The sequence below is a fragment of the Lygodium microphyllum genome, unplaced genomic scaffold (assembly GCF_053477565.2).
Source record: "Lygodium microphyllum isolate KBCC unplaced genomic scaffold, Lygodium_microphyllum_v1.1.10 scaffold_65, whole genome shotgun sequence".
NCBI classification, from domain to species: Eukaryota; Viridiplantae; Streptophyta; class Polypodiopsida; order Schizaeales; family Lygodiaceae; genus Lygodium; species Lygodium microphyllum.
The window spans coordinates 699,137-708,485 of record NW_028229548.1 but is presented as its reverse complement, the minus strand read 5'-3'; positions in this window follow the sequence as shown (position 1 = coordinate 708,485).

The window sequence follows — 9,349 nt, the reverse complement described above, 5'->3', positions numbered from 1 at the left end:
GCGCAGCACACCTGCTGTGAAGCAGTGCAGGTGGAGGGAAAGGGACAACTGGGTGGCGGATGCTGCGGAATGCGGGCTCTGGGTGAGCGCGATGGAGGGGGGCAAAGGGGATGCTGGCAGGCAAGGGGGGAGCTTACGAGAGCTGGTGGGAAGGGGTGGGTGCAGTGCTGGTCACAAAACTTATGCTGAGTTTATTGGATAAGTTTGCCTCAGATAGAGATTGTGGCCCTTAACCTTCCTAGTGGTGCAAAACTTGTTGAGCAGGGCGCAGCACACCTGCTGTGAAGCAGTGCAGGTGGAGGGAAAGGGACAACTGGGTGGCGGATGCTGCGGAATGCGGGCTCTGGGTGAGCGCGATGGAGGGGGGCAAAGGGGATGCTGGCAGGCAAGGGGGGAGCTTACGAGAGCTGGTGGGAAGGGGTGGGTGCAGTGCTGGTCACAAAACTTATGCTGAGTGAGTTTATTGGATAAGTTTGCCTCAGATAGAGATTGTGGCCCTTAACCTTCCTAGTGGTGCAAAACTTGTTGAGCAATCATTGGTTGACTCTTTCATGCTTGTAAGGGCTGAGAGAAATAATCTAGCTAGAGCTAGGTTTGCTTGGGCTTTGTTTGGGTTAGCATCTAGTTTGTATATCAATATGCACAAATATATTCTTATTAACTGCATGGAAAGAGATTTGATTGACTGAGGATGGTAGGGCAAGATTCTTTTTAAAGGGGTGATTGCGAGAAATTTTGGTTATTGTTGGGGTGGATGTGGCAGATAAGAATTTGTTGAACTGGATGTTTGGTCATATAAGGTATAACTTAATATATTGGAAATCTCAAGGTTGGCCTTTGCATGTTCGTCTTAAAGTGGTGCAGAGTCTTATGATTAGTACGATTTCCTTCTTCTTACCATTCCTACCTTGGACTCGTACATCTTTGGATGAATTGGTGGAAGCAATTCTGTTTATGCTCTCAAGGAAACAAGGAAATCATTTGGGTTAGAATTGGGTGTTTTGGGACTATGCCAGTTCGAGAGATATAGGTGAGACTGCTCTTTTGGATGTTAATAAACACATGGTGGCTCTTCGAATTGGCCCTCTTACAGTGCGTCTGGAGTAGCAACTGGAGTGGATATTGCAAAAGTTTTTACTGAGTAGGTGGGGATTTCTCAAGGCAATACATATATTCAATCCTATTGGTGGCATTTTTTGAATTCTACTTCGAGAATTAAATGTCTTAAGTGAGTTCTGCTATCACACTTAATCTCCTCTTAGCAAGACCTATTTTCTTTTACTCGTTAGGGCTATAGACTATGTAGATGAGGGTTTCTAATAGCGTTAGCCTCGCAATGGGCTGGATTGTGGAGCCGAGGGTAGTAAAAGCCACTAAATTGAAAATAGGAGGGCTCATTGCTCATTGCAATCTCATTATCTTTAGGTGCTTGAAGGCACTTAGTGCACATTTTTAGGTGTCCCATTACCTTGACTATAGGACTTTGAAAGACAATGTAGAACAATCTCTATCACCTAGAATTGTGGGTTGTTATAGGGGTTGCCTTGGGGGATGCACATATACTTCATTTGGGTAGGGAGCAATGGCCAATCATGATAAGATGAGGTAGAGTGGCCTATCTTGCCACAATAGCTGCACCCACAAATCACTGCTGCAACCTAGGGAAGAAAGCCATAATATCAATGTTGCAAACATTAAACAGGAGGGTGGGATGGATGCAGAAGATAGAGTTCTCTCTGAAATGTGTAGCATGATGGGATGTAGGAGTCTGCGTTTCCAGTGGTTTTATAGCTCCTTGCAAGGCCCTATGTTCTTCATAGAGAAGTAGGATCTTTAGCTTGATCACCTCTACTTTGGTACCATGTAAAGAAGTGGTAGGATTTGCTATGGAGACAAAATGTGTATAACAAACACTAGTAATGAATGAATTGAGAAACATAGAGCATGAATGAATGATGAATGAAATACAATGATAATACAATGACCTTAGGAGGGGCTGATGAGAGCCAAGGAGTGGATGACATTGGAGAGTGGCTCAATGCTAATGAATGGTGGTAGCACGTAGGGAAGGAGTGGGGGGACCAAAACACAATCCTTCGGATAGTAGGATGTCCAAGAATACTCTAGGCAGTAGAAGGAATGGTGTGACCAATAGTGGAGGGAGCAAAACATAGTCCTAATGATTATTGATAACTCCATTAGTAGATAAGGGAGTAAAATCAAAGAAGAGATAAGGGAGTAGATAGGTCCACTAGTAGATAAGAGGGTAGACAGTTCCACCACTAGATAAGTGGAGTAGAATCAAAGCACCTGTGCCATAGTTGGAAACTTGAAAGGATAACAGTAGCAAAGGAGATAGCTCAACCTCTAACCAGAAGCACAGATGTAGCCACCAAGGCATGGTTGAAAATCCATGGCTCTAGCCTAGGTAGAACTTGTGGATACTAGGGGTCGTTGCTGAAAATGACGGAGGACTAAGGCCAAGGGTTGTGATGGACCGTGACCACCTCTGAGTTATGAGATAAGCTAGAAGAGCTTCTTCATGGAGGACACACTTCCACAAGCCAAGAGATCCCCCTTTGAAGGAGATAGTGTTCAAAAAATCATTAGTAATGGCCTCTAGGGAATCAGAACTATCCTCCAACATTGGCAAAGAAGGTAATTGGAATTGGGGGGGTTGTGGAATAGGGAGCAGGCAGCTACTAGAGGTGGCCTTCAGATGTTGGGTAGATGAGGGATTGAGAGGGAGAGGTATCATCCAACAGTGACAAAGAAGGTAATTGGGATTTTGGGGTTGGGGAACAGGAAGCAGGCAGCTACTAGAGGTGGCCTTCAGATGTTGGGTAGACAAGGGGTTGTTAGGAGAGGTATCCCAAATGATCTCTTTGATGCTAGTGTTGGAATCCATGCCCATGGGGTCATAAAAGGGAGAAAGAATGTGCAATTCTTGTGGAGCCATGGGTAGTCGACAGCGTCGACAGCCAGTATATCACCAAGGGAGTGGATTGATCATTGTGGAGACGAGAGCATCTGACAACCTCATCTTTGAATGGGTTAGATTGCAGAGCCGAGGATCGTGGAAGCAACTGAATGTGAAAATAGATAGGAAAAACCACTATAGCTAGTTATAGTAGTCTCCTAGAGGGCTTACTGCCATGGGGTTTCATGGCTTCCAGATGCTCCAAAGGATGAAGTGTGTGTCATAAGCATCTTATTTTCTGGAGCATAGTACATTGATAGCTGATACAAAACAATCTATGTTGTCTAGAACGGCAAGTTGGCACAAGGGGTGGGGTGCCTTTGAGGATGCATGCATACTTTGGTGGGGTAAGGAGCAATGGCCAATGATGATAAGATGAGACTGAGTAACCTCTCTTGCCACAATAGGACCATCAAGTGGTCCATGTTGCAAACTTGGGGAGGAAGACATAACTCCATTGTTGCAAACATGAAATGGGAGGGTGGGATGATAGCAAAAGATAGATCTCTCTCTCAAATGTTGTAGCACAATGAAATGTAGAAATTTGAAAATTCGGCCAATGATCTTGTCGCTTCGTGCAAGGCCCTGTGTTTTGCATGGATAATGAGAATATGTAGCTAAAGAGCACATCTACTCTAATACCATACTAAGGTATGATAGGAGTTGTGGTGGAGACGAGTGTGTATGATAAACTCAGCAGTGAATGAATTTAGAAACATAGAGCATGAATGAATGATGAATAAAATACAATGATGATACCATAACCTCATGACTTTGTCTCTCTAGTACAATTCTTGACTAGAGCCAAGGAGTCGGTGACACCAGAGTGGATCGAGATGACTATATGTCTCGGATGATGAAGGGTAGCAGCTTTTGTGGAAGGAGGTGATGGGAGCGAAATACTGAAAGAAGCACTTGTAACATAGCTTAGAAGTTGAGAGGATAACAGTAGTGAAGGTCATATATGAAGGTATCCATACGTCAACTTTGGGAGAGCAGCCAATAGCTCCTCCATGCTCGTAAGAATACCAAGATGAGTTTGATCATTGGCCTTGGGAGAGAGGACACTATCCCCATCTCCATGGTGGACAAGACACAAAGGTGCAATGACCACAGGATGACTGAAGATCCTAGGGTTTGGTGCCAAAACTGGTGGAGGACTAAGGCCAAGGCTGTTTGCAATGGTGCAGGAACCTCTACTGATGGATGGTTGTAAATGAACTGTATCCTCTCTGAGATACAGAATAAGCTGGAAAAGCTTCCCAATGGAGGAGACTGGTGCAAACCAAGAGATCCCCCTATAGTAAAGGAGATAGGGAACAAAAACAATTAACAATAATGGCCTCAAGAGAATTGGAACTATCCTCCAAGACTGCTAAAGAAGGTATTTGGACTGGGACTGTTGTGTCACAAAAAGCAGGCAGCTACAAGAGGTGGCCTTCCATTGTTGGATTGAAGAGGGTGGGAGGGAAGGGTATCACAAATGATCTCATTGATGCTCTTGGGACAAATATGTGTTTGTGGAGTTGTACAAGGGAGGAGGAATGTGCAGCTTTTGTCCAGCCACGGGTAGCTGCAGTCACTACCTCACAGGAGACTAAACCTGTGATGAAGTTGTCTAACACCCTCTTATCTCTTGATAGGGTAGATGCAGTTGAGGGTTGTAGAAGCCCGTGAACCTAAAATAGGCAGGGGAAAGTTCCATAGCTGATTTTGACCATTTTCAGGAGGGCTTGTTTCCTCATGGAGTCTCCTAGCCTCTAGGTGCTCAAAAGGATTTAGCACATGTCATCGACATCTAGTTGCCTTAAGCATAATACTTTGGTAGCCAATGTAGAACAAGCTATGTCACCTAGAAGGCGAGTTGGCACAAGGGGCATCTTTGGAGATGCTCATATACTCTACTACCGCAGGGAGCAATGGTTAATGACGAGAAGTTGAGGTTGGGTGACCTCTCTTGCTGCATTATGTGCACCCAGTGGTCAGTGCTACAACCTTTGGGAGGAACCAATAACACCAACTTTGCAGACTTGAAATTCAAGGGTAGCATGGGAGCTGAAGATAGAGTTTTCCAAATGGCCCAACAGAATAGAAAGGAGGAATCTTGCCAATGGTCTCATTGCTTCCTTCAAGGGCCTATGTTCTTGAGGGAGAATGAGGATCTTTAGCTAGCACCTTTGCTCTAATACTATGTAAAGGAAACATAGTGTTTGCACTAGAGACAACAGTTGTAAAACAACCGCTAGGAGTTAATGAAGTTATAAACATAGAGCATGAGTGAATAATGAATTAAATACGATAATGATACAATGATCTCAGGCCTCCGTACCTCTAGGATCAAGGTTGATGAGAGCCAAGAAGCCGGTGATGATGGAGTGGTTCAAGATGACTTCATTGTCCTAGCTGATGAATGGTAGCAGCACTGGGTGGACTGTGGGGGGAGCAAAACATAGTCCTCTGGGAAGTAGGATGTTGAAGACCCTGGGCAGTAGAAGGAATAATGTGGACAGCAGTGAGGGAGTGAAACGTAGTCCACCTGTAAGCACGGTGTTGATGATGACTCCACGCAGCAAAATGCAAGGTCTCCACAATGAGTAGATAAGGGAGGAGGAGATGACGTCATCAGCAGACAAGTTCCACTATAGCAGCAAAATGCAGCTTGCAGAGTGGAAAATGCAGGCTGCAGCTGATTTGAATGATTGCAAACAGCAGATAGTGAGTAGAAACTAATGATGACCTCCAGGGGTTGGTGATGTTCTCCAGGGCAGGGCGGCAGCATTCAGCAGTTGGGTAGCTGGCTGGACAGCAGTGTGGAACCTCTGGGCAGCAGGGTGGCACCTCCTCTGGCTGGGCAGCAGCTCCTCTGGGGTATGGGCAGCTGGAGAGAGAACGTCAATGGAGAAGGGAGAATGCTTGGAGAAGAGGAGTGATAATGATCAATGAGTGATAAAAGATGTAAAGATGGATGCCCACAACATGCCCTTTAATAGAAGAATTTTGTGCGTTTGTCCTACTGAATAAAATAAGGTATTTTTCATTTATAAATACTATTGGGGATATTCAATGGAGAAAAATTAGGCATTACTGCATGGTAAGTGTTAATGCATGCCTTAATTTTGGTGGCTTGATGGGAGGGAGGGAGATGTCCATGGAACGAGTAGTGTGAATGGTCATGATGAGCTTGAACTCTCTAGTTTGTTTTCCATGATTGTGAGACAGGAGACCAAGTAATAGGCAACCATGCATAAACATGAGGTCTGTCACCATATAATGCCAAGCCTTATTCCACTACAGCTTTTTGCAACTTTTGATCGATACACAAATGGATTGTGACTTGTGCAAACTACTTTGTTGGCTGTGTAAATATAGGTGTTGATTGCAGCCCATACATACATGTCAAATGGTGAAATGAATGGATAGTTTGCTTGATAAAATTCTGACCTACTTTCTTGAGGTTGAACTTCAAATCTTTGGGGGCAACTTACACATTGGATGAAACCTATCCACATCTTTTTATCTCATTCAAGCTAGCTGGCGAGACATCCGTCCTTCATAAATGGTGGCTTGGTGTTTTAAATGTGAATTTATATTGATATAGTATTTGTAATTGGGGGTTGATATTATAGACTAGCTATGAAGGTGTGTGAACCAGTCTTCCTTCTTGGATAGGGTGGTTTAACCTGATTAAGCACTTAATTACAGCAATTAGCAAATGAACATAAACTGAAATGCTCACTTTACCTTCATAAACTTGGACAGTGGACACCCTATTGGCCCCAAAATTGGCGCCCCTTTCAGTATTTCTTTAATTTCAATTGCTGATGGATAAATTACAAGCCGAGATTTCACGATCTCCTTGGCTGGTTTAAAAGCCTCTTGTTGTTCCAATAATTAGCAAAGCATTCGGGCAAATTGCCCCTTGATTTTCACCCAGGACTTGCTCTAATGGAACCCCAACTGGTCAAATGCTGCCCCAAATTCACAATAGATGGACTGGCATCTGAAATCCTCACAATTCCACGAATTTCCAGTGCTGATTTCAGTATACAATGCCTTTGACTGATGGCATGGGTCCCAAGGTGGTTGCTAAACCCTAATTACTATTGTAATTTAGGGTTTACAGCAGTAAACTCTCTGTTATCCACCAAATTTGGTTGTACTCTGCTACCAATGGCTGAGAATTACTGAGAATGCTTGAGCATAGACTGGAGCAGATGAGAGAATGCTGTGGAGAGAGAAAATCAGCTGAAATGCATCTTTTGATTCGTAGCTCTGATGACAAATCTGATGGCACCAACAGCTTCAAAAGGGGGGTAAAACATTAGCTTGGTTGGCGAGCCTTCCTCTCCTACCGCCGTCTCTCTTGAGGCGGAAGAGAAAACTTGCTGCTCCCTGTCCTATCGCGGCGCGCGATTAGTCGTCGTCGCCTCTCAGAGCCAAATTTGTTCACCTCCTCTCCCTCCACCAAGCTCCGAATGGCTGCAATTCAGCTTCCACCACCCTCCAACAGCCTTCTCCCTAGTTGCATGGGAAAGTTTTGCCAAGTGGCAGCCTTCCTAATGCATTTTCAGCCAATAAATTAATTTTTCAGAATTAATTAATTCTGAAAATTAATTTAAGACCTTTTGACCCTGCCCAAAACTAAACATGCCCATCTATAATGAAATTGGCTAGGCCATTTGCAACTTGGAGTGGTTCCCAACCTCTGTTGACCCTTAGACTAGTCTCTAGTGTCACTACTGACACTTAATGGCCAAACAATTGTCCTAGGGTCTAACCTGGCACCAACTGACCACCAAAACCGAGTTGGCATAACTTAACACAACTTTTGCCTTTAACACCCACTACATCCTCAGGGTCCTTGCCCGTTCCCATGAAATAACTGCCATGTGCATCACATGTGCTAAACAACCTTGCACATTTGATTAATAACTTAATCAAATGTTACTAGCAAGATTAAAGCATCTCAAAATTTCACGTCCCCGTGACAGTGTGCCCGACACTCTTCATAATTGACTCAACATTGGGGCTGATGTTATGGACTAGCTATGAAGGGGTGCCCAACATTCTTGATAAATGACTCAACATTGGGGTTTACATTATGGACCTGTTATCAATGGCAGCTCAATGGACCGACTTCAGCTAACGAATCTTCACATGGCTCAATGTTTTCATTTGCTCAAGTCATATCAAAAGAGGGAGGGGAAGAAACCTCTCTTCCAAGAAGAAACTCTGGGCCTTGTGCTGCTGTATGCAAACATGTATGTTTTCTAGAGTGTAGCTGAGATTGGTCATGAGCAATGGCAAGATTTCAGCTGTACACATGCTAACATTCCTGAATACTTGTAAAGTGCATTTGCAAAATGTTAGGTTCTTTGATTTAACCATTGTGGGTACTAGCAAGGATCTAAACTCTCAAAAACATGTCAAAGTTCCTGAAGACTTGTAACTACATGTGCATGTCATTATGTTCCTTATTTAAGTGCATGTCGTTATGTTCCTTATTTAACTGTCATAGCATATGCACGAATCTGTGGGTTTTCTATATAGGGGCACATATCCAGTCACCTGTAGTGCATCTGTCTGGGGTGCACTTGTTGAAAGAGTGCAGACTTTGATTGGGACCCAAGACTGTATGCCTAGCTTGTGTCGTAGTGGCTCCCGAAAATTGGTATTAGACATTATCCTAAGCCATGCAAAGCATGTTTGTGCATCTAGCCATTTCAACTGGCAGGAAGCATGGGCAGGACAACAGTTTATAGCTTCAAATAGTTAGGAAAGCAAAGAAAGTTAATGGAAGGTTATAGAACATTCAATTCCCTGGAAATGCTGCTGCAAAGAGATTGTTTCCCATTGGCAGTTTGGTTGACTTAAACAACTTTAATTCTGGTTAGGTCTTTTTACTAAAGTGGCTGGCTGGCAGACTTGAGTGCTAAGAAAGATCTTGTTGTTATATTGTTATGATCGATGCAGCAAGTCGGATTTTGTGGTCTACAAGCTAAAACAGATGGGGAAGATAGACGAGAGAGACATTTTGAGCATCTGCAAACGGTTCAACAAGTTAGACGTTGAAAAATCTGGAAAAATCACACTGTCGTGCCTGGTTAATGTTCATAGAGCTGGGCTGAAAGGGCGATGAAGTACCTTCAACAAGGTGTGGCCTGACCTATCTTCTCAACAAGGTGTGGTCTGACCAATCTTTTCAACGCAAGAGCTGAAAGGAGATGAATACCTTCAATATGATCTAACATAAAAAGATTTGATATGCGTATGGAAAAAACCCATACTACTACCTATAGCTTCAGCTTCAATGTTTATATTTGTGAAATTCCATGTGGATTGTGAGCTACGTTGTTAGGCTTGTCATTA